Source organism: Solenopsis invicta, chromosome 9 (genome assembly GCF_016802725.1).
Source record: "Solenopsis invicta isolate M01_SB chromosome 9, UNIL_Sinv_3.0, whole genome shotgun sequence".
Classification (NCBI taxonomy): Eukaryota; Metazoa; Arthropoda; class Insecta; order Hymenoptera; family Formicidae; genus Solenopsis; species Solenopsis invicta.
Genome location: NC_052672.1, coordinates 13,840,316 through 13,866,935, shown reverse-complemented (window position 1 = coordinate 13,866,935; position 26,620 = coordinate 13,840,316). Strand labels below are relative to the sequence as shown.

The following is a 26,620-nucleotide window of genomic DNA, read 5'->3' as shown; positions in this document are numbered from 1 at the left end:
GGCAACCGCGAATCGATATTTAGTTTAATAGCTGGCCTAGTCTCTAAAAAAAAATTGAATGATTCGATGAATCTTAGATGATGCCGTGAAAAATATAAAATCGCGCATCGGGCGTTCTCCGCGAACACGCAACCCCTAGCAAATTCGGAAATAAATTACTGCTTAAATGTACGAAACACCTATGTGCTATAGCTTTTGGATTAACCTATCCAGCAAAGTATCGTAGACATTCAAGCATTTATAATGCAAATTGGAATGCTATAGAAATCAAGCTAATTAATACTATTATAATTAAATAATGCAAAAAGCTGCATATACTGCATACGCGTATGCAAATCAATGAATTAATTTATTTACTTTCGTACTACCACAAACAGCGTCAACTCTTCGGATGGAAAATACGACCTGTTCGTAATTGAAGCTCGCACTTGCCTGCTTAATTTACCGTAATTAGAACGACGATAATCATTTACGATAACAATCAATTTTGCCTGAGAAAGAGTTTATGAAAATTACATTCCATTTTCCTTATCGATCCAATATACGTGGAATTTTCTCATCAGCGTAAATTTACTTCGTTGGCCCGCGACCCGGCCTTACCATCTCGGTTGCTTAACCATAACTCTCGCGCGTGCGAGCAACCGTGTAAGCTCTACATCCGGGCAGCTTTGTTAAGAAAAATAGCATATTGTGGGATATGAATTTATGGTAACAAAGAAATAATTTTGCGAGCATCGCAGAGAAATGCGTAAAAAATATTACGTTGAGAAAAGATTTATAATTCATATTGCAATAAATTATGATTAGCAGCTTTATGAAAATTTCAATGTTTAGTTTTATGGATGATTTGAGCAATTATTAATAGGCACGTAGTTTTCTGCGAAATAGTAATACACCATATTGCAAATTTATCACAGTGATTTAAATCATACAATTGGCGTGATGCAATTCTACAGTCAATTGTACCTGCGACTCTCATTGTTAATAAAAGGGAACAAATGACAAATTAAACGTCAGCATACGGGCTTGAAAGCCGTCGATTATTGGACATAATGGAGAACGGGGAAGCGAAGACGAGCGGCGCAAATCACGCTGGTTCTATCAGACTATTCAACGAATAAAGCGAGTATTCGATTCATCATTGAAAAGCTTTAAAATTCGAGTGCAACAAAGATTTCGATTCTCTTTTACGTTACTGATTCGAAAGAGAGAGAGAAAGAGGGAAACCGTTCAGCTTAATTTAACGATAACTGTACCTTAGCCATACCTCTCGAAACATGTTGTAACCATAGTAATTTTCCGAGGAATAAGACATACGAAAATTTAGCTCGAACGAACTAGTTATTTATCTGCTCTACCGTGAGAAAGAGGCGAAACGTTTTGAGGCGAAACTGTGGCGCTGGTTTTTCGCGCTATCATTCATGCCGCTGAATCGTGAACGCGGTAGCGTTATCCATGCAGAATCTTTATTTGCCTCGCGATGCGATTTATGCACAAAACGATACCAAAGACCGGGGTCGAATAGAACGCTGTTACTGATCGAATGTAGCTGCAGAAATTTATTATAACTGTGTGTATCGTTTATCGGGCGATATGCGTGACACGTCGTGTCCGAGGTAATCAATCACGATGTTACTTCGATTGCCGCCAGAGAGGGAATTAGCGATTTGCACGGTATAACAATAATGGCTATATTCAATTTATGGATATGAAGTAATTTTGCGTATCTCTCTCTTCTTCTGGATTGCATATCTCCTATTCGATTAGCGCGATTCGTCGGTATTTTTCTCTCGTTGCTCCGTCGCTTCGTATCGCGCCGAGCAAAAATCTATTTAAAATATTATGTCAAAATGGTAGCAAAATAGCGGGAGGATTTATCTTCAATGTATCTAAAACGAGCCTTCTATTTCTCGGTATATCCGGCTGCAAAGAGAAGCGGCATCTCGGCGAAACATGTTCGCGCTATCATTTATAGCGCCAACGCTGTAGCACGTGTGTGTTGTGCTGGTATCAGTTCGCGTAAAATATTTGTGCATCTCTGGGTACGTCAAAAAAAAAAAGGTGAAAAAAAGGACAAAGAAAGAAAAAGAGAAACGCAAAACGGAGAAAGAGCTGCAAAGGCACGGGGAAATGTCTGGCCTAGGAATGGCTGTGCGAGCGTGTTCCACTTTCCACACTGATACGGCATGTCCGCCGTGTAAAATAAAATGCGTCCACGGCGTATTTTGCCACCGACCGAAATTCTCAAGCGGTCCGCGGTATTTTTTACTCCCATTTTGCCTCCGTACCAAATTGGCCAGCTAGCACCGTTTATATCGCGTTTAATATTGGCCCGCGCAGTGACGTTAAAACGCGATAAAGCTTCAAGCATGGTGGACATTGTAATTTTTCATTGCATGCCGCGTAATATAATGGCTACACGAATAGATTAGACAGAAAGAGAAAGGGAAGGAAGAAAAAAAAAACGTATAGCAGTCCATGACTGATAATCTCACTTTACCCGGCTCCGAACAAACTCTTTTACGTTTTTATGCTCGTTCGATTCGTACGAGCGTACACGTACGCTTTGTGCTTTGCTACGATATCCGTTAAAATCTTCTCACGTGCCAAATCAAGGAACAGAGTGCAGCGTGATACGAAACTTCGACAAGTTTCGGTCTAACCGGCTAATTTCTCCGGATCGGAATCCCGGGCAAAAGTTTCGGCTGCACGGTGCTTTTAAAGCTATGATTGTCAGTTTAGCTTACCTAGTTTACTGACTTCGTCTACCCTTCCTGTCCGCCGTCAAACGAGTACTATATCTACCGCGCGCGCTAACTAGTTTCAAACATAAACAATAAGAGATCGTTGGCACGAATTCTCTTCTAAATTACGGTGCATCCAAATCGTTATCACTGCACGAATCTGTTTTATCTGATTGTTACTGATCTTTCTACCAGAAATTTATACGGCATAATAAGAATTATATAATAAATGAAAAATAATTCATGTTAAATGAATTATTAGCTGCTTAAATAAAACAAAAAGACATTACTTTTGCATTACTTTTAAAAAAATATTAAAATATAATTAAATTTATATTAAATTGTATAAATATGCATTTAATATATTAAAAGATAATATCAAAAATGAAAGAGCAAATGGAAGTGCAGCGCAGTTTTACTGTGCATAGAGCATAAGTTGACATAGACGATAACTTTATCTAATTATTTTAATAACTTTAATTCTGTAACTTTTTAAATTTCTTATGTAATTTAAACACTTCATTCAAAGGAAAAATTTAATAAGAGAAGGATTCGCATTTCAGAAATGTATCAAATTAATATTTATGATATAAATAAAATTATTAAATTAACAAAAGATCGAAATAAACGAGGGAAAATAAAGTTGTCCCAACTATTTAGTACAATGAAACAAGCGAAACGTTTCGACTTCATAAAATCCTCTTCAGACGCTAATCAAAATCCAATTAACATAATACATTTCGTAATTAAGATTGAGAATAATTTTACACGTACACAATGCTTGGCAGAAACATGTCGCACACATCAGATCTAAAACGTTATAGTCTGAGAAACGGATTTATTGAGATCAGTTACAAATACAAACGTGTGTCGATAATAATAAGAATTTAAGGATTGTGAAAATATGATAGATACAATTTTAATGTTATATTTTATATTGTGATAATATTTGCATTCCGTATTATTACCGACACATACAGTTATATCTGAACTTGACATATCCGTCTCTTAGATTATTAAGTTTCAGATTATTAAGTTTGATGCGTTCAGATTTGACGTGCTTTCACTAACACACAGCACTATGGATGTGTAAAATTATTCTCAATCTTAATTACGAGATATATTGTACTAATTGAATTTGGATTAATTTTGTAAGGTCATAACGTTTCGTTTCTTTAATTGTACTAAATATAAAAATTAACATAATAACTTTGACATTCTCGTTTCCGCTCGTTTATTCATTCTGAAATTTAATTACACACTGCTGACGTATCACGTTGCAAGGTGAATGATATTTCAGACATACCGAAAAAGGTCATGTTCAATCCTTGGTAATAACTACTGTGTAAGAGCGATGACGCGACCCTCCACGTTCGCTGGATGACAATAAACGTACCGGCTTGTTTCTGAAGTGAAGCGTGCATGGTGCAAAATAGAGGAAGCGCGGAAGAGAAAAGCGCTTATCCCAAGAGCGATCCTGGTCGCACGTGACAAGGACACTCTCGTCGGTCGCGTTGCGGTCACAATTTCCAAACTCGCGCGACTACCCCCACGCGAGTCCCTTATTTAGGAGGAAGTGCTGTCCCTTCCCACGGGGGCATCAATTTCTCGAGCACGCGCGATGCACCGCAACGTTTACGCGGAAATTCCGTGCAGCGCTCTCTCAACTAACTTGTCCCCAGGAGCCTGTAAGACGTATCTCAATCCTTGCGACGCGGGCGCTCGTATCCCCTCGCGCTACCTTATTTTTCCAATATCTGCTTTATTACGAAGTGCCAATAATGATATAGACGGCTGCATCGGTATCGATTATTTTATTGCCATTGATTAAAGCGCCTTCCGAGCAATATTACCTCGTTATTCACTAGCTGATATACACCGTGTCATACCCAGATTTTCCCGCACTGATTAAATGCTTGGCTCGCAAATAGCGTGTTTGTTTTTTAAGTCGAAAGTAATCTTTTGATAAATATAATCCGTATAATACAATTTTATCACATATGTATATTCAATTAACAACATTTAAATATATTTTTTAATATTATTTTGATTTCTTATTTCTTTAGATTTTGAATTTTTGTACAATACAATTTTGTACAATATTCAAAAATATCTTGTATTATATAAAATGTTTGGACAAAAGTGCTTGTGAGCAAATAAAGAAGAAGAGATTTGAATGGACATAAGATTTTCTCGATTTGCTGTAAATATGATGTGATAAGTACAAATTAATATTAAATTATTAATATTGATATCAAAACTTCGTAACTTTTGAGCAAGGCTTCTCTCAATTTTGCATTTTTTCTATATAGAGTACAAGTAATTCTTCCTTACGCTACTTCTTTTATAAATTTAAATACTTGCCTTTATTAAAATACATAAATAATTTTTCATGAGAGGAGGAGAGAACTTTCCTGAGTTTGCAAGCACGAATAGACAAACAACCGAGTTGTTTCATTTGCGCAACTTTACTAAATATCTTGACACTAGAACCATGTAAATTTCGCGGACAACTTTGCTGCGAAACTTGCTCTTACATCGACACTATCACTTTTCTATCCGAGAAAGTATTTCTCTTACACCACGCTCATGTCTGTTACTTTCGACCAACGACGAAGATATTGGCGCGGTTTCTAGCTGGCTACATAACGGAACTCACCTTGGGGTTACACGCCACATGGCCCCCGGCGCTATTGCAGGAATACTTAAAAGGGGTGGCTAAAGTATGCGCGTCCTTGGTCGGGGGTTAAACACACGAGCTGTTGCGACGTTGTCGGCCCCGTCGCCGTGTCGTCTCGCATACGGATTTTCAATAACGCCTGCTTGGATCCCCGTCGGTATTAGAAAGAAAAGTACGCGAACGAAACGCGTCCTTCCAGAACGAAACGCGGTGGTCCGATCGAGCGTTCACACGCGCCGATTCTGTCTTGGTCGCTGGAATTTTTCCGTTCTACGTCCTTTTAATATTAAAAATCGTGAGATAAATAACTCAGCATTTTATTAAAAAAAAAAAGCTATAGTTTTATTCAAGAACCAACATGGCGTTTTGCATTACGATCTAAGGTTTAAACTCGTGCGAAAGTTACACTTTAAGTTTACGTATCGGCACGTTAACTTACCCAATCCCAAAAGTTAAATTGACAATAAATCAGTTCTTAAGCCGTTGGTAACATATTCTGCTACGCATAAAAGAAAAGATATTCTATCACTGAACATATATCTTTAAATTTAGAAATAAAGTACGTGAGTAGATGAACTCGTACATATTAAACATATATGTGTTTATTTAATGTTGTTCAGAAAAAGATTCCTTCTTTTCCGCGTATTTTTAAAATAATTAAATCATGTTAACGAAAGTAATAAATTATGTGTAAGTTTTTAGTCATGACTGTGCATATGTACATACCTAGCTGTTGCATTAAAAAAGCAGTGTTGTTCCTAAAAAATTAATGACTTCTAACATTAATGCATGATATACATATGTATAACGTAACCGTGCAGCCTCCTAATGAGGTAAAACATTTTCCTAAAAAAGAGGTCTTTCCAATTTTCGTCACCTTACGTGCGAATCGCCGACCTTTATTTTTAATTACTGTATCAAGTACTCGTCTACTTTTCCTAGGTCATTATACACTATCTCCGTAACGAAAACTCGACCTAACGAGATCTGGCAGGGCGCATGAGGAACTTAATGTAGCAACAAAATAGTATAAAAAACAAATGGAAATTCTTATCAACTTCACAATTATTACTCGTAAAAAAGTTTGATCGTTGTTTTATTTAGTATTAAACAAGAATATTCTATAAAATGAGATATTCCAAATTGTGTTTGTATTATGCTTGCATTATTTAAAACGAAAGAGATCGAAATAGATTTTACTTGACCAAAAATAAAATAAAATAAGACGTCGCTATGCGTAATTATTAAGATGATGATGACATTTATTTTAAATTGTTAATAATTAAGCATTTAAAACATTTTCCAATTTCAATAGATAATTGTAATGCTAGCCGATAGTACCTTCGAGGAAAATTTTTCTATTTTGGTCAAGAGTGCTACCATTATACTTGAAAACACTTTTATCTTTCTTCTCGTTCGTAACAATGGCGCAACGGAGATAAGTAGGTTTCACTTGGTCGGCAGGCCCTTTCGTGCGAGGATGCGTACGCGCCGATACGAATGGCTGTATGCAGCAAGTAAATGGGAATTTTAAGTGCACTCGCCGTTGAAATGTACACAGGTTGCTGTCGGCTTTCGTGTGGCCAGTTGTAAATGTAGCCGTCTACCTACTATGGCATACCGTTAATGGCGTCAAGCGCGACAAAAGTCTTTTCCTTTGCACCTTCAAAAGCAAATGCTGTCGGAATCGCGATGCAGCGCGCGCAATTCAGGATCGCGCAAAACGCCGGGGAAAGAAATTCCCTGCCGGCTGCATCGGCCTAATAAAAACGTCGCGCGAAAATACCATTGCGCTGGGCGGTCGTACTATGCAAATGGGTCGTCGGGGCGATGCCGGAGCAACGGTCGCGAGAAATTTTCGCGATATTGGTATTCACTCTGACTTTAACATTGAAAATATGAAATTGTTTCGCGGATGGCTGGCGGATGGCTGTACGTTTACGATGAAATTTCAAAGCGAAGAATGTACGCGAGCGCGGGTGTAATTACTGGCGAATTAAGCATGGCTACGCGGCGAATAAATTCACATTGGAAGCGGAAAACGCGGGAAAGGAATTCATAACTTCGCATTCCATCCTTCTGATGTAGGAATGCTATTAATTTCCCATAAATACGATGGATTTGTATTTGATGTCATTCTTACACAAAGAGCGACGACGGTATTGATCAAAATAATAGCCCCCGAAACTACGAATACAATAATGTGTGAAATTTTGTTTGCATCGTCGAAGCGGTTGGTTTAACAAATAAATGTAAAATGAACGCTATTTAATCACAGTTAGGCATTTCGTAATTTATCTATTTGTAGCAACGCCTTACACTTACAGAAAAGAGAAGATTTTCAACTCTCCAAAATTTATTAAATTTAAAAAATTATTTAAATTTGACAGTACAGAATTGTAATATGTAAAAAAATTATTTTTTTGCTGCTCGAATTCACTTTGACGAGATAAACAATCAACTGAAAATTTGATCCATTTTTGTTTTATTGTTCACTTATAAAAGGAGATAGAACAAAATGTCATACAGAAAATTCTTTTTTTTTTAAATACGATTTATCAATTAAAAAACTTATTAAAATGTCATTGTTTAATAACAAAACAAAAAATGAACCTATTTTCAAGAGTTGATTTTACCCTTTGGGAATAAATTCAGGTAAAAAAATACTTTATAAATCTACAAATCAAAGTATCCTCTACGTACTGCTAAATAATAATTTGTTAAATGTCGAATTGGAAGATTCTCCCTTCTCAACCACTCGCGCATGCACGTCAAGGAATAAATCCTTATCATAATTGCATGTTGCATTATTTTCATGTGAAAAATAAAATAAAATTAATAAAACTTAAGTTTAGTTCAGAATGGATCAAAAACTACGTTTGAATGGAGGAGATTTGAAAAGTTATCGACACAAACGTTTCAACTGCACGTTCGATCTGCGCGAAAATTGGATTAATAAAGAAAGAATCACGTAGTTGTTTTTATGACCGCTCAGAGAGATGCGGAGGACGCAGTTTAACATCTTATCTAAAATTTTTCAATCTCGCAAGTCTCTTGCGCGAGAAGTACGGCTCGCGATAGTGGAAAATGAATGCTCGGACGCATAAGTGTATTCTCGTGTAGTAAAGACGGGGGTGTTAGTCATTCGGCCTCACGTGACTACGAACTTACATGTCGGTGGCGAGCACGGCGCTCCCTATCTGGAATCTTTCAATTTCTCATACTTTCTATGTACGAGAATCGAATCACGATTGCCTAGAATCATGCGCTTATACGCAAGATTCGGAACCAAGCTCGATAACAGCGCTTTATATTTGTAGTCACGTGTAGAGGAACCGTGTGTACCCAGGAGAGGCGCGTTACAAAAATTTGAGGGGCCCCCAAGGTGCAATATGGTAAAATAAATATAATGCGCAACGATATTTACGACATAGCAGTAAGACCATAATCGCACCGTGCTTTGAGACTCTACTATTTTTTCAAGGAGAATGCGTGTCTCTGCTCTCATTATTTTGTAATCTTCAGTTAAGTCGCGGAAAACCGCAATTTTGAATTCCGCCGCATACATTTTGCATGCACGCGTATTAAGTCCGTCCCGGCATATAAAAGCGTAATTACTGTAATATTCAGTAAATACGCGTACAATCCAAACAACGGAACTCTCGGTAAGCTGATCATCGATTTACTCGTATTACGTAAATTACAAAATTGCTTGTAGAAATTAATTAACGTAGTTCAACATAGAGGTAAGTTCTGCAAATGAAATTTAATAATGCAATATACGTAAACGTCTATTGGAGGTAATTTTGGGGTTCGTTTATTTTAATATAATCAATTACGAAATTTACCTCGTAAAATTACGCTAAGTATATTTTAGAAATTAAATTTAATTACAAGCGGAATGGGAATGGGAGCTTTTTCTTCGGATCTAAAGCGAACTTTTTTAGAATAATGGAGGAAGACGGTTCCCTTTGTCGCCAAAGTAAACGTCGACTACTGCTAATTGCGGAATCACGTGCTTCGAGGCCGAGGGATGTATTCACGATAAGGTCCTTGCATGACCTTAACGAGACCTCTAGACGAGCAAATCCGACGATCGTGCGAGAAAGAACGCGCGTGCGATTAACATCAAAGTGGCAAATATAATTTCGTTGCCTTCATAATTGTTTTACGTCTATTCTAATGAATAAAAAAAGAATGATATTTCTTTTTACACGAGGCACAATGATATATCTTTTACATCCCTAAGCGGCCGTGCAAATGAAACCGCAACAACCTCGCTAAAAAGATCGTGGAGAAGCTTCTTTTTTTCTCCCTCGCCGGTTCTTCCTTCTCGCTGGTTGATAGCCAGTTTTAATTCTCTTCGCCTCCCGCGCCGGAGAGTATAGTAATGACGGACATTAACCAATTAGCGCCAGCGCTGCCCTCCTCATCTTTCTCCGCTGGGTTACTCCTAAACGGCTCGCAGAAAGACGTTCCAAAACGACCGACTATTTTCGGCGCCATATGCTCACGAAATACGCGAGCGCCAGATCTCCACCGTGGTTCGGCGAACCTTTAAAGCGCGCGAGCGGATATATTATTTCTCTGACGACTGCGCCCCTTTTTGCACTCGAGCGGTGTCCTTTGCGGATGCAATTAATCTCTACACGGTTTAACTCTTTGCCCATGCCTAGACGTTACGAATATCGTATTTCGTTCCTCGGAATTCTTTATGCAGATGAATTCGAATTGAAGTTCCAGCGCATTAACGTTACGTTGTCTCATTTACGAGTTGGTATTATCTAAATTATGTTACATCAAGTTTCAGTAACACTTTTTAACGTAAAATAATTTTGAATCATATACCAAGTTATAATTCTGTAAGATAATTGTGTTAAATAACTTTAGCATTAAATGAATATCCGTATGAATGTTAAAATGAAAATCAAATAGAAGGATGGAAATATGGAAAATGTGATTATCTAAGATTCGCAAATAATAATTCTACTAAAATGCTTTAGATGGTAAAACATAAAAAAATACTATCTTTATTAATATATTGAAATGTTCTACGAAATGCAATAACTTTTTCATAAATCGTTACATCTTTATGTACATTTTCTTATTATCTTTTCTTTATATTTCTCCTCTTCTTTTATATCAAAGAAAATACTAAAATAAAGGGAATCGCAAAGGGTTAAAAATGAATATTTCAAACATGCCATTTCATCCCGGAAATATACGAAGCGATGAGACTGTTAACTAAATTACATACAGATCAACTTTGAGAAATCTTATGATTGAAAGCATAAGTAATAACTAAAAATGTATTTACTAGTTCAAAAGCGTACCGTTGAGACACTTCTCTCTCTCTCTCTCTCTCTCTCTCTCTCTCTCTCTATCGCTCGCTCGATGGTTAAATATTCATATACGGTATCTACCTACACTAGACAAGTATAATTGAATATTTATAGATATGCGAGATAAAAGGTTCAAAGACTATATTTCCATGACACATATTCTATACCCTTTAAATCCATTGAAAAATTATGTGCTGGACAAATAAACCGGAGAATTTCGGAGCCGTATTTCATAATTTGGTGCGTGTTGTACGATAACCGTACAATGAGCTAACTGCATAAAATACTGCAGTTTTTGGTGTAACAAACTAAAAAAAAAACTATAAAAAATATCATAAAAGAATTGCATAATAAATATACCGTAATGCTATTGTGAAGATAGCTATTTTCATTTTGCGCAATGAATAAGTAACCCTTTTTTCTAGCTCATATTAATTTGATTCTGACCCTCTTTATTCTAAATTAAAACAAACGCCGCTTCTCATGCCGCTACGCAATATGTCGCCACCTGCTGCGTACTTTTTCTTTTTTCGCCAAAATCCAATTTACAACAAAATAAAACGAAATTCACAGTGGACGATGTTAATCAAGATTTCAAAACGCTTTAAAAAATTAATCGTAAAAAAATTTTCTAGGGAATTTAATAATACGCATGCACACCCAATTTAATTAAAATGGACTCAAATTGCAATTTTCGACAATCTCGCCGCGTTATTATAGCACGCCGTACGTTTCGAGGCGTTCCTCCTGCAGAGGAGCCACTGGCCGATAATTTCTCGGCGCACTGCTTCAAAACGTTGTATAAGTAGCGTGGTATATTACTCACCCCCGGCTAATGCGCGAAGTTACACCCCATCCGACGGGACACAGTTTGAAAGGACGGCCGCGTGCGCCGTCATACACACTCTCACACACACGATAAGCCTGGGGGACGAAGGGGATGGACGAAGACCAGGTGGAGTTCGAGCAAAAGTTAGGCTAGGTCACGTCAACGCCAGATTACGTCGAAGACGATCTATCTCTCCCGCCGTGCGCACATCCGATGAAAAGGAACCTCTTCTCGTACGCGCGAGAGGACATCTGCACGCGCGCGAATTACGGGCGCCCTAGCGTTGGCTGGAGCATCCAACTCCGCCCTATATATCCCTTTGAACGTCAGTCAATGTACACTCGATCGCCGACGATCGTCGACGCGTAGATCGTAGATGACGAATTCGTGCGATCGTCTTTTGAAAGAGAACGCGCCGGTGTTCGCGCCGCGTTCGATCTCGCGGGGTCAAGTGGACTCTTTTCACGTTTGGTCGTTCTCCTCGTCGCCACGACGCGACGTTCCTCTCGAATGGAAAACGATCCGCCTTTATCGGATTTTTCATTCGCTCGAGCGTGCCGTCGTACGTTTATGCGGCAGTGGATATCGAGGACGGCTGCGAGCTTCCACGACGACAGTTTCACCACGTTGATCCATTTAAACGAGCGATGATTTCGTGTAACAGCTCGAAACGACGCGCAATTACAGAGATCTTAACGTACGTCAATCGTCCTGAATAATTTATAATTGAGCAACGCGTCGGCAGTGATCTCAGTACTCCGTTCTGATTTCGCGACAATTTTCAAGTCGCGATACTTGGTGGTCGCGACGATTCGAAATATCGCCTATGGATTCACTCTCACGCTTCGTATCTGTCAACGCATCCGAAGCACAACGCTCGGAGACGTGCAACGTGGTACTTCTCGCATGGCAAGCTGACGTATGCGCACACGCACACAACGGAGCCGCGGAATCGCGAGAGAGGGTAGCACACCACCCTGTCCGATGCGCGGTTCGAGTACGACTGAGCGAGCCGACTCGAGCTCGGCGAGCCGAAAGCCACGAGCAGCGTCAACCAACCGGCGACGACGGACCAATCAGCGCTATCCTCCGCGCGAGCAGCCAGACACTCAATGATTGACCATATGCTCGCACTGTCGTGCGTATCCTCGTGTGGAGCCTCGCGTTTAAACGAATTAACGGTAAATTACAAAGGAGATAACAATAGCCGTTATTAAGACCCATGTTAATAATTTGTTAGGAGTCTCGTTTGAAGAATAAACGAATAATTTTGATTTGATTGATACGTATTGTAGTGTCACTGCAATCTTATCATGTAAATGGGATATACAGAAAAGCATAAATGATAAGTTTATTAACAGTGGATGAATTTTTCATAATTTAAAGTGACGCGATAGTAACTTTCTCAAAAAGTGAAACAGTTTATCATTAATTTTTCATTATTGTACACTACAGAATAATTATAAAAACCTATAGAGCTTTAAATTTCCATAACCTTTGCTTTATATATGATGAAATTAATCTGTGAAAGGAAAATGGCAGAATTTATTTTAGTTTTATTCTAGGAATTATTTCCCGCATAGATTTATTCTTTGGATTATTTTCCAAACATTCACCGTCATTGTACAAATATACAAACCGAGATGCGATTTTAAAGCTCTGCAAAATTTTCAGTTGATTTATTTCAATGAAATTATAGTTGTATCATCCTAATTTGCAAATCACCTAAAAAGCCATGTTTTATTAAATAAACAATAATCTTAATATGTACACATACAGAAAAAAAATCAATGGTCTCAATGATCTCAAATCACTGAGATCATCAAAAGAAATGAATTCCTTTCAAAATCATCTAATGGGAAAATTATCATAAATAGATTACTCTTAATACATACTAAACTTTATTAAATTGTAATTAAAATGTTATTTATGAATTAATTGTATTATTCATAAAACATATAAAAATTTAAAGCTACACAGGACTTTATAATCATCCTGTATAATTAAAGCAAGAGGTTATTTATTGAAATCTATTGAATATTATATGTATAAAAATACCATTAGACTATCGCTTGAATTATATTCCTTCCTAAATTCATAATGAAATGGTATTAACTTGTAGTTTTCTGTGTTACCTGCACATATTTAGAGACTGTTTTCTTTTGCGTAAGTAAAAAACTCGCGTGTGCAAGTCAATATCGAGAGTGCTGAATGAAGTACCGTGTAGATCGCTGAACCTGTTTCACTGTGTGCGCGATCGTATTTCACGTTGGCATATTGCCGTACATTTCGAATGACCAGCGCGCATATATAGAGTATTTTGTACCGAATTTTAAGATATTAAATACATTGCAAATTACTGGCATAAGTATACAAATAGAAAATGAATTTTACAGAAGAATTTTGCTTGTAAACTTTGATTTAAAAATACAGAATTTTCTAAATATATTATATTGTACTACGAGGAGAAGAGATAATAGATTTTAACTTTGTTTTTACAATACAACGCCGGAAAACATGTAATCCAACATTTTTCATGTGTTTATTTGCTAATCAAATTGGAAATAAATGAGAAGATCAAATGCAATATCGCAACGATATGATCGTAATAATATAAATAATACAAGATTACATATTATATGCTATATTTATATATAGGCGTATATTTAATATTTATAAAAGAGCACTTCTGTGTTTTGAAGTAGAAGAACCTTGAGTAAAAGTTGGTACAAAGGATGAAACAGCTGACGGCGATAGCGGCTGGAGAGTAAATTTATTCGGTGCATGTAGATGATTTAATTATAATTTTGCCTTGGCGAATGAAAAGTAGAAGTTGTGCAATCTTGGGAAACAATAAATTTTATACGAATATGAAATCTTCTTATAGAAATGAAGTGTTATTTCGGAATAATGAAAAAAACAATATGATTCTTAATATTTTTGTAATGGATTACAGCCGATATCAACGGTTTGTTGTTACAATACTTTTATTCATATTTATTTTGCACATGAAATGTTTAAAATCATTTTTGGTAGTGTATAATATTTCAGTTTATTTATGGATTTACATTTTATTTTATGAATTCTAGAATCAATGAGTGAATTTTAGATCTAATATTAATTTTGTTTACATTTTGTTAAGTTCTATTACTATTCGTGTTTTATTATTCTCCAATTTTATCTATTATAATCCGATATTTCTCTCTAAGAGAAACTATTTCCGTGTTTGTTAAATGATTCTTTCCTATACCGAGTTTTTTTTCGAAATAATTGTCATTATGAAATTATATTAGTTTACTAATAAATAAGATAAACTGGATTAGAATTTCGCGCACAGTAAAATCGTGGAATATTGAATAACGTCACGATCGATGGACTTCACTATTTCAAGATAATATATAATTACATTATTAAATGCGAGTACTGATTGTTTTAAATATAATGTGATAAAGGTGAAAATTTCAACTTTATTTAAACTATATGAACCTACACTTTATCTAAGTCTCGTATATTATGCTAGCTGTAGATTTTATGGCGCATAAAGCATATGCTCTTTATAACTCTTCCCGCGCGGCGACGAATATCATGAAAGGAGCGCAATCTGTGGAAGCTATTTTGATACCTTAAAACGCGGTCGGGAAACCAGATAAGGGATTTTACTGTAGCCTGACGAACGACAATGTAGCGGGCGAAACGAATCAGGGATTTCTAGATTCCGGAAAGAAACCGATATCACGGCGTGGAGTTTTGCGGACGCTCATGTATATGTACATGCGAAAGCGCGCAAAATACGAGATACGCCGTGATGAAATTCGAGGGAGGATACGGTGCGTCCCAACGACGAAAAATACAGTGCAAAGGAAAAAGAAAACTTTCCATTAGGGACACGGTCGCGTATATGGTAACGTCAGTGCACGTTTCCTACGTGACGACGAAGGAACGGATTATCGGAATATACGGGAATTTCTTACCTAGCGCGATGTATGAAAATGTATCCTCGCAAAAGTCTCTTTGTTATCGATTCATATTCGCTTTTCGATATTCGTATTCAAATTTGTCGAGAATATGATATAATTTATTAAGACGTCTCAATATCTCTTAATACTATGCTAAAATCGAAAAAATATTCCTATCTGTGATATGTATATGTATTCATATCGTTCTTGCAATTCTGAGAGATAAATTTGTATCAACATGATGAAACCGTGCGCAGTGATTTATTCCCGATAAAGGCGTTATAAGCATATATTTTACGCTAACGTCGAATCTAGTTTGTTGAGTCGTGTATTCGGTATTTTATTCCATTTAAACGGAATGTGGGGTCGCATTCGTGGCAACATGCTTCAGCGTTTTTACCTTCCGCGTCGCCAAACCGATAATCTATTTCCAGAAATATATTTCGCGCGCATCCCGCTCACGAGACGATCGGATTGATATCGCGAAACACGCCGTGACGCGTCGTTTATCGCTTTCCGTGCGGGTTTTTCCGGGCATAGGTTACGTGAAAAGGTCCGCTTCCCGGGTAAATTTAATATCGTTCTTACCTACGAGTACGTCTCGCGAAAGAATGGAGATGCGAAGAGAGTAGCGTGTGGAAAATCGTTTTAAAGACTCGTAGAATCGAAAACTTTCTCATACAATTTGCGCCCTATGTGCGTAAACAGAGGAAGGTAATATATGTTATTTTAATAAAGTAATCATATCAATATCGTTACCTGTATCCGACAACTGTGCTGTTGACACGGGATGAAAGCCAACATTAACATCTATAATTATATTCGCCAATATTATCAGTATGCGCTGCACATCTATTGTCTGATTAATAAGTCACAAATAACAAAAGTAACATTATTATGAAATAATACAAACGCAACATGATTATTTCGCTATAAATTCGGATCTTTAGCATTTGCCTTGCAGAATGCAGAAGAAAATCGACTATATAATTCAGCCGATACAAAAACGAGTATCGAAATGAAAGATAATCAAAGATATACGATGCACTCGTGTTTGTTGTTATAAATTCGCTCGATATTCATCATAAATTTTGTTAAATGTAATATTGAATTCTTTCAGAGAATGTCAACAATGAACGATCGGAAAACGCACGTAGCTGGAGTATTTTAACAGGAGATGTTTCGTAACAAACCAATACAATAAATCACTCTAGTTTCAAACGTGCAACTCATTCTTTCCTTATCGCACCTTTTTACGACTCGGCGTTCAGCAATTAGATTTTACAAACAGAAAAGAGGAAACAAAGTTGTTTTGATGAAAATATAAGCTTTGTTTCACTTCCATTTGCGCTTCCTTCATCCTATTTTTACTTCAAAGGAGATTGTAAGAAGTAGCATGTGCTACATAAGTTTGTTCTGCTCCTATTTATCAAAACTAAAAGGGCACAAACAAGTTATTTAACGTTACGTGAAATCTTTTAGATCCGCTCACATCTTCTTCTGACACTTGTTCGTTCGATATTTCTATTTATGATTTCTCCATTCAGAGTCTGTAATTATTCATTTATACATTTATTACATTTTCTCGAATCCGGCAAACGTTGTTACGTTTGTATACAGTAAAGTTAAGTACGTGAAAAATGATACAAGGAGAACAAGAAGGAAACAGTAAATGCCAGCGCCTATGTACAATTACGTATACACATATCTACATACAATTTTCGCGTACATACTGCACAGTGCATGCACACGAGTGCACACGCGAGGCTCCAAGAGTAGGAATCGACGGCCCTGTCAACATACGAGCGGTTCGCCTCGTTGATTAGCTGCTCGCTTGTAGGTACGCTGCTTTCGCTTGCTTGCTTCACCTAAATCCAATACTCCGCAATTAATTTCAACACGTTACTCAATCACGTCTGTCAATTCTTTCGCAAAAACATTTTATGATTACGCAGAGAGGAGAGAAAGAAGCTGCAAACTGTTAAAAAGATGGTCTCTTCAAACTAGTTAAAAAACGTGCTATCGAACTTTTCACTAGCTATTTCTGAATACGTAATATATATATATAGAATCACGAAACTAATTGTCCAAACACGGGATATCAAAATTTATTTTATATATTATTTAATAGACATTCCATACGAAACAAAATTATAGATTATATTTGAAACTCGTAAAATTAAATTATCTGTTAAAATAAACTGCATTATTAATCAAGGATTGGCTTCTATAAATAATCAATTCTTTTGTCCGTTTATATTATTTGATACTCTTTATAGATGTCTTAAATAGAAGTAATTTATTTAATTTACGATGTGCTAATGTTTCGATCTTAATTCATAGATAATTTTTTCAATGAATACGAATAGAAACATTAGCACATCGTAAATTAAATAAATTACTTCTATTTAAGACATCTATAAAGAGTATCAAATAATATAAACGGACAAAAGAATTGATTATTTATAGACATATTTTTCTCATTTCATTCATAAACTCATTATTCCATCTATCAAACATGCGTTAAGTAATTAAATCATATTGAGTAATTAACGTAATACAAGCTAATATCGAATTATTTATCGTATAGAATACATTTGTATGTAAGACTGCTTATAACAATTTAGCGATATTATTATCGAGTTTCGATTTGCTTCGAATCTCGATGGCAACTACATCTTAATCGAATTCGCATAACGTATTCGTTAGTCTGACTTGGCGTATATATACCGCGACTTCGATATCGGGCCCCGCCAATGATTGGTTCACTTGGAAGAGGAAACTGAACCACGGTTAAATCCATGCGCGATGGTTTAACCGGGTCGAATAGCAGTACCCTATAATCGAAACGTTATAGCCATGCGCGGTAGTGTAGATCATGTTATACGATCGCCTCCATTAACATACATATATACTTGTAGGCGGTGTGTGCGTGATTCCGCGAGCGTGTATCGTGCCGCGAATACTTGCGCGATCATAGGTGCATGCCATTCCATGCGGCGGCTGGCGCCGTTTTTGGCTGATAAAAGGGAGTTCATAGAGCATGGGGACTCATCAGGATGTCCGAATAGCTTGTCTGGCTATATCGACATTCCGCGCGTCTGTATCGAAATCGATTCACTGAAAGGATCAAAGGAGATCCATGCAAATGCGTTATTATGCGAGACGCTCTGGTAGCCAGAAATTGATAAATATGCGACACCAGGATGCCGCATGCTAATCAATTTCGCTGCATGTATTTGCAAGAATTACGTTGCGTATCTGTACCAGGAATCTATATAATTTAATGGATAATAATATAGCAGAAAAGGAAATTAATTTTATCTTTCTTCATCTTTGTGCAGAATTTTTTTTTGCTTCAGCTATATATTTTCTATGGCATTTAACAAAATGCCATTTAACGTCCATTTAAATATCAGAGTGATCAAAGAATTAAAACTGTAAAATGTATACATGGAAGGAGCTATTTTACTGAAATATTTAAACATTTACGTAAATCTGGAGTACAAATCTGAAAATAATTTTGTTGCTGGACTATTAAAACAATGATATAGAATACCTATTATAAGACGCGATTGTTAACATGTCAAAATTATTAAAATTGCATGTGTCTGACACCACTCAGCGTCTATATCATTATTTAAAAAGTTATGTGCAAAATTATTTTCAGATCTTTGTCTAGCCAAATTTGTAGATACTTTAATAAAAACCATTCTTTTTGTGTAAGAATAATGTATAAATATAAATATTGTAGACAAAAATTTTATGGTATCTACATTTAAAAAATTTCGAGTTTTTCGGAATATCTGCTTGTATTTATATCATATAAATCGGATAGAAAATATTAAAGTGACTCTATTCTGGCACAAATTTGATCCAACGTCGGAGAGAACGTTATTATTTCAGTTACGTATGTATGCAGTCTCATATTTTCCGCTAAACAGAAATCTCAAAAAATTCTTTTTCTCTGTTAGAATATAATGTCGATATTTATGTAGTGTGCAACGAAACAAGAATTAATAAACACTAATAAATGTAATAAAGAATAGTAGCAAGATAATAAAACTTGGATTTAAATTTTGATTTAAATATCAAGAGCGCAATAAATAACTCAATCTCGCGTAAGCGGTATTCCACATTTTCAATAGTATTTAGACTGTAAGTTAATTGGGATTCTGCGACGACGGCTAGTGCCAGAAGGCTAGTCGTCGAGCGTGTATCGCATCAGGAAGGGTATGCGCCAGGAATACAGTAATTATGATTCTCGGACGCATCGCATTCAGAGGGAAATGAACTTCGCGCCTGGACACGCGACTTCATTAACGAATGGTCACACTGAATGGACCTAAACACACTAACTCCTTGATTCAGAATTCCCAGTTGTCCCCATGGAGGAAAAGGGGGATAAAGGGGTCAAGAGGCATGATTAATTGCTCGTCGTCTAATTACCAATTACGACGACCGACCAAGACGCCATTCAATGTCCTTACTTTTCCACCGTTTTCTTCCCGCGATTTATTAGACTAATTATTGTCACACGATGTTACCGTCCAACTCATTTGGAACACGAGTTCGGAATTCGCTCTTTCGCCGATCGAATATACATTAATTTGTTTCAATTGGGGAAGATTGCGCAGAGAAAATTAATCCGGAATAAATTCACTTGGTACGATGCCAAGCGGAAGGTTCGTTTAAATTGATCGGCGATATCGATGACTTGTTACGTTCTTATCGTAAAATGCACTCTTGCAATAAAACCGAGAGAATAGAATGCGTTCTGAGAAGACTTGCACAAAGTGCTTAGAAGAACAACTGTTGCTACATAATGTTTATCTTATGTATACTTGTGCATGTAAAAAGATTGAATTTGTATATGAGCGCAAGATGATATCGAACGAAAGAAATACGTGCATGATAACACGATTTATAAATTCAGGAGATTGTGCTTATAGTAAGTACAATAAGTTTTCTCGGCAAAGTACTTTTATATCAAATATCACATTGCCACAATGTTTTAAAATGGTTTTTTAATTTCAATAGTCTAGTAAGTAACTTAATATCCATTACGTTTGATTTTTAAATTTTATGTAAAATTAATTTTTCTGATATTCTTTGCATAAAAATTTCACCAATATTCAAAGTACATGCATAAGAAATATTGATTAAATAATTATAATACATTACTAAACAGCCATTTGATATTTCAAGATGGCACGAAAAAATGATGTAAAATTGTCACGCTTCTTACTTTTGTATTCAAATCAATATTATTGAATACGCGGCATGCACGATCACCTCGATACGCGGAAGGGCACACGATAGGCGCCCAGGGCAAAGGGCTGCTCTTCTTGAAATATTTATGCGTTTGCCACGGAAAGCGTAAATATTGTATGGGCCTCGATACCGTTGGATGCGATAGGATATACGTTCCGGCGAAAGGGAGGATCGAGAACACAGACGGCAGCATTCCCCTTTCGGCTGAATCAATTTTCCTTATTTATCACCGGCAATTGTTTTTCGATATCGTTCCCTACGGGGAACATCGGCACATTTGGCTTACGATGGCGCGTGTCCTGAACATCGCTGTCCATCATAGATATTAAACGCATAGACGAAAACGTCTATTTTGGATCATCCATTGGATCCATTTTGGATTATATTGGAAGACGCTTCGTATTTCTCTCAATGCATTTCAAGATTAAAAAAAAGTATGTTGATGGAACAAACTGATATAGTAAGTAATTCATTAAAATACCTAAATTCTTGATATATGTGATATCAAATCTATAATAAGCATATTGTCGCAAGTACTATTATAATTTCTTTAATTTTTTTAAGATTTTTTGGGGATTTTTTAGATTTTATAATTATCTGCTAATTGTGAATGATTATTACAAACTAACATTTCATCTATTTACATTTTCGATTATATAATTGGTCATTAAAATGGCATTATAATTATTTATCTACTGACAAATTAAAACAGAGAGGATAGAGTGAGAGAACGAAAGGAAAGAAAAAAAGAGAAAGAAATGTCAATTACTGTTTCCACATAGATGAAAATCAAACATGAAAGCATGAATTACATTTTTCGGACATTATTCAGTATTTTATATTTAGATGAGTAGCTGCACCCAACGTTCATTTAATCCTCAAAGATGTCTCGTCACTACAGGCCTCGGCACGTCGCGCACTTTTCCATAAGCTCCAGCTCCAGAAAATCCCTACTGAAAGAAAAAGATAGAGCTCCCCCATTAAGTAAAATGCCGAACAAATAAGGATTTTCCCTTGAAGCGAAGTACCTTTAGCTTTATCGAAAGTCAAACGAAATTCGAGGAGGCGATGCGGAATAGCATGCACTAGCAGTGTCTTACTTTATTCATCGAAAAACGTTACTTACATGTAACACAATCCCATTTGTATATTTCCTATTTTATATTTCCGTCGTATTCTTTTTTTTCATTATAAGTAACGATAGTGTTTTTCATAAAACACTAACGTTGTTTTTCTAATAGAGTGAAAAACACAATCTCATATACGTTGACTTTATCGTAAATACAATTTTTCTGATATAGTTAATTCAATGTAACATGATAGTGCATGTTATATTACATTTGTCCAATATTTAACGAGAATAAATGGCAGGCGTACATTAAAATTAACGTTGAACGCGTTAATTATGAATAGCATATTGACATATGGGCGTATAGCTCGTTATGATAATTAAGTGGACGCTTTATCGTACCCTGATTTGATGTAATCGGGTTTGGCTTATGACAAAGCTATATTACATTAATAATCCCCCTTTCTCTCTCTCTCTCTCTCTCTCTCTCTCTCTCTCTCTCTTTCTTTCTCCCTATTTCCCGCCTTGTTATCAATATAAATTATTCTTTCATTTTCTTACGCATTTTCGCCATTTTTCTTTGACAAGCCACTTTTCTTTGATAGAAATAACAATGCTACACAATAGACAAAACAGAGGTAAATGTACCAATAACATACTTTGAATGCACAAATACATTGTCTTGCGTAGAAGATGACATCATTCAACAGAAATTTTCTTCTCCAGATTTATTGTCTCACAGTTTACGAAGAACGAACTTCGTTCGTTGCATTTTTGCATAACGATGAAATTCAGTGTACACAATGTTGGCATATTTATTTTACATATATTTATACATAAAATGTGTTTGCGATGTTCGCTCGAATGTATGAATATTTTCACAAGATACAAAATCGATTGTGGAAAGTAATGATTAATCAAATGCACCATAAATTTAACGGAGATCAGAAGAGTCATTTCATCATATCATAGAAACATTTATAAAATAGAAAATTCAATATTTGTCGAATTAATGTTATTTCTCGAAACAATTATTATGAATGCACGTTATAAATTTAGTTTCAATTTATGAACATCAACTCTACGTTATACCGATTATTTATTATTTTCAATTTGATAAATTGTGCAAGTTAAATATGGTATTTATTTAACTGATATTTATTATATCGCAGAGCGCGAACACCGAGGCAAGAAGTGAACAAATATATGTGACTTCGTAAGTGCCGTTCCATTTCGCGTATCGTACGAATTCGGTCCTAGCTACATAAAGTCCAAATAACTCTCCCTCGCTTTCACCATTTTCCATCGGCGCACGTTCACCTTAGATGTCGTCTCGCTAACAAGTTGGCTGCGAAGTCGTGTCTAACTTGATTAATGGAATACTTGACTTATAGTTACGTAATAACCGAGCCTTCGTCCCTTAACCGTGTACTTCATCACTCTCGTCGACACTCGACATGTCAATGATGATCACGTCGAAAGTTCGTTCGAGGACTAAATTAAAGATCACGAAGGTGAATTTACGTGTCCGTTACTTCGCGTGATATTTGTGATGAAAGTGTTTAATCAGTTATGCGAGTTATGCACCTCAACTAATTTATAGCGTGACAGAATTTTAGCCTCCGAACGCTGTCGTAACATTAGCGATAACTAATAATGATTTATATCAAATGATTTGCTCCGAGGTTATTGTAACGCAATTAGGTTTCTGCGATCGATCGAAAATATGGATATACGCGATTGTTACGTAAATTTGCCTGCACGCGAATTTAGCGCAACGTGCTTCACGAAACACTTATCACATTTTGTACGCGTACACAAATTATTTATTATAAAAATTGTGGAAACGTATTGTGTCAATATCTTGTATTTCTTTAACGTTACGCGTAGTACTTTGCATAATCTGTCTAAGAAAAGTTGAGTTTCTTCCATGTGCAATATGACTTTAAAATCTCTGAGAATATATTCCAAGTTTACGGTCTCAAAATAGTCTCGGTTACTAAGTTACCGTGCCTGAGCCTTTCAGTCTCCACAGTTTTGATATAGTTACTTTAAGTCGCCGTTTATATTAAAAATTAGAAGCTACTTCAAATCACACATCTGCTCTTTTTGTAAATAGCTCATAATTAAAAATGATTCAATTTCTAACAAAAATAAGACGTGTATAGATTTAATGGCAAGCGAGTTATACGTAAAAATGTTACGACAGAGACTAAGACTTTACGACAACGGGCACCATAAAAATACGAATGTTCGGCTTTATTAACCCTGCGCGCAGTAAGTCTCTTTATAACTACTTAAGAAATTGGTCCTTCCGCGCTGAAATCCCAACGATATTTAAGCCATGGAACTATAGCTTAACTACTTCCTGACCTTGAGCCCTGGAGCTTTGTTGGAGCTCTCCGGCGCAGATGCTACCAGTTACCGAAGCAACCGTCGCGGCAACTTGCTACCGATTTTTCAGAGCGTACAGCAGGGTATTTCTCGTTAAATTTAAATTCAGATAAATTAAGGGAGGCGGCGCCTTGCGGAAAAATAAGATTGGAGCCGTGTAGGTTGGTAAGAAAGTCTTCGCTCTTGCTCCGTCTGCTTTTCCCGCGCATTCTCTCTGTCTTCTTCCCCCCAGCTTTTCCGACTAGAGGGCAATGGGTAAGTTCGTCGGAGAAAGGTTGGGCCATCGGATACAAGGGGTATTTTTAACAGAGTTGAGGTAAGGATTTGCATAGACAATAAGGGCTTCGCGATATATTGCGAGAACTTTTAACGTGCGAGCCTTCTCTCTAAGCTTCGTTCGCGGTATGAATAAGCCGTAAATAATTTTCCATTCGACTTTCCCTCTCGAAAAACCCAAAGCAAGTTGATTCGTGTTGCAAAGGGGGCTCTCGACAGAACTGAATGCTTCTGCAATACTGTGGTTTTAGATTTGAACAGATCTTTGAAAAACAACTCTCAAAAGCTATTTTACTTCTCTGTAAAAGAATGCTCTTATGACGAAACGTTTTATATTTCTAAAGGAATATATTAGTTCTCAATATAAATTATCTTTTCCCTCTCTCTTTGTTTCAATTGAACTTGTTATTTTCTTTATTTCAAAAAATATAATTTATTCATGGGTTCAAACTTTTATTTCTAAAAATAATTTCACCGTAATTATTTTAATATTACATAAAGCAAAACTTTATCATTTTAGTTTTATAAATGTAATCAAACTTGACATTTCTTGCTTTTGCACGTTATAAAATATAATTATTAATTTCTCTATATTGTTTATATACAATTTGAGTTTAATAGTAATTTGTAAACTTATAAAATAGCATGCTCCCTCTCGCGCTGAAAAGATGTACCAATAAATGTCTAGAACGTTCTCGCTAAATTGTCAGAGCAACTGTGGAAAAGCCCGACTTGATTCTGACCAAGGGTGGAAATCCTAAACGGTTGAGCAATTTCCCGAACGGCGGCGCCACAAACCACGAAGGGTAAATTTCATCCCTTCAATAGCGTCACCATCAACCGTTCGTAATTTTATTTTTATCATTTAAAGGTATAAATTGATATAAATTAAGTTTTTTTTACGTATATTTTATACTTTTGAAAATTTTATACTTTTTAATTATAAAAATTATTATGTTGAATAATTGTCACATTATAAAAAATAAAATTAAATTGATCGATAGTTTGTCTCTGAAAAATTACGTTATTTGAATGAAATAAAATTTTTGCGCTGCTTTTTTTTGCCTCGCACATTGTTTTCGCCCCTCATTTATTTTTTTTCAATACTTGTGTAGAAATTAACAACGTCAGATAATTAACAAGCCGAGTGCGGATTTATTTAATCTATCTCGCGTAAGTTCAATTTAAAATTCAATAAAAATTTATGAGGCCCATTCTCTGCTCACGATTACCCCCATAATTACTGATTTCCAACTACACGGGTTGCAACGCCGTATGTGTCAGTATTGAAGAGAGGTTTGGCGGGACTATCGATCTCCGCAGGTTCCGCCAGTGGCACAACCTGCAAAAGTACATCGGCCGATTCGCCGAGAAACGGAGAGGACGGGTCGCGAGAACGGCGTCATTACTCAAATTCTCATTAGCAACGCTAGAGCCGAGCCATCCAGCGAGTTTACTAATTAACGCAGCCAGGGTGGTCCCTTAATATTAGGAGGAGGATCTCTAGAGAGAGAAAGCGCGACAGTAGGATATATCGCTGCCGGTTTTCATTAGCAAGGAGACAAATTCTCGATCGACGTGGCTGATTGAAGGTTACTTGCGTTCTCTGTGTTCGTTTATTTCTTCTATTAACTTGTAAAGGCATATAAGAAAAAGTTTCACTTTAAAATCTGATATAAGTATAATTTCTTAATCTCCATAATAAAATTAACTTTTTTTTATAAATAATGCAATTTGTATAAAAATTAACGCAATTAAACAAAAAGTGAATATATTACGCGTTACTTTTTCAATTAGTAAAACAGTTACGGTTAAAAAAAAGTTTAAAACAAAATGCAGATAGATAAAGTTTCAATATGCGGCAAGAAAAAATCGAATAAATTCTTTATTCTGCGATCGAATCTCATTAAATTTTCTGAAAATGTTAAGGCATTCTATTACATGGAAATAACGCGGAAATTTCTATGCGCCTGCTGTGACGGTTAGTAAATAGGACTTTGAAATGAGATCTCATTTAACCCATTAGAAACTGAGCTACACACGCTTCTCGTGTGTA

The 26,620-nt window shown here is 36.2% G+C and overlaps 1 protein-coding gene across 2 annotated transcripts in view; it reads right to left on the bottom strand.

Annotated features, from left to right (window-relative positions):
* LOC105193438 (discoidin domain-containing receptor 2) overlaps nt 1-26,620 on the bottom strand; it is a 206,924-nt gene that overhangs the window by 161,100 nt on the left and 19,204 nt on the right. Inside the window, exon 1 of one of the 2 annotated variants that reach the window (XM_026135907.2) lies at nt 11,593-12,616. The exons of the other annotated variant lie outside the window; for it this stretch is intronic. The gene's annotated coding sequence lies outside the window, so the exon portion shown is untranslated. Of the gene's footprint in view, nt 1-11,592; nt 12,617-26,620 lie in introns of those variants that run through there. 2 annotated transcript variants of the gene reach the window in all.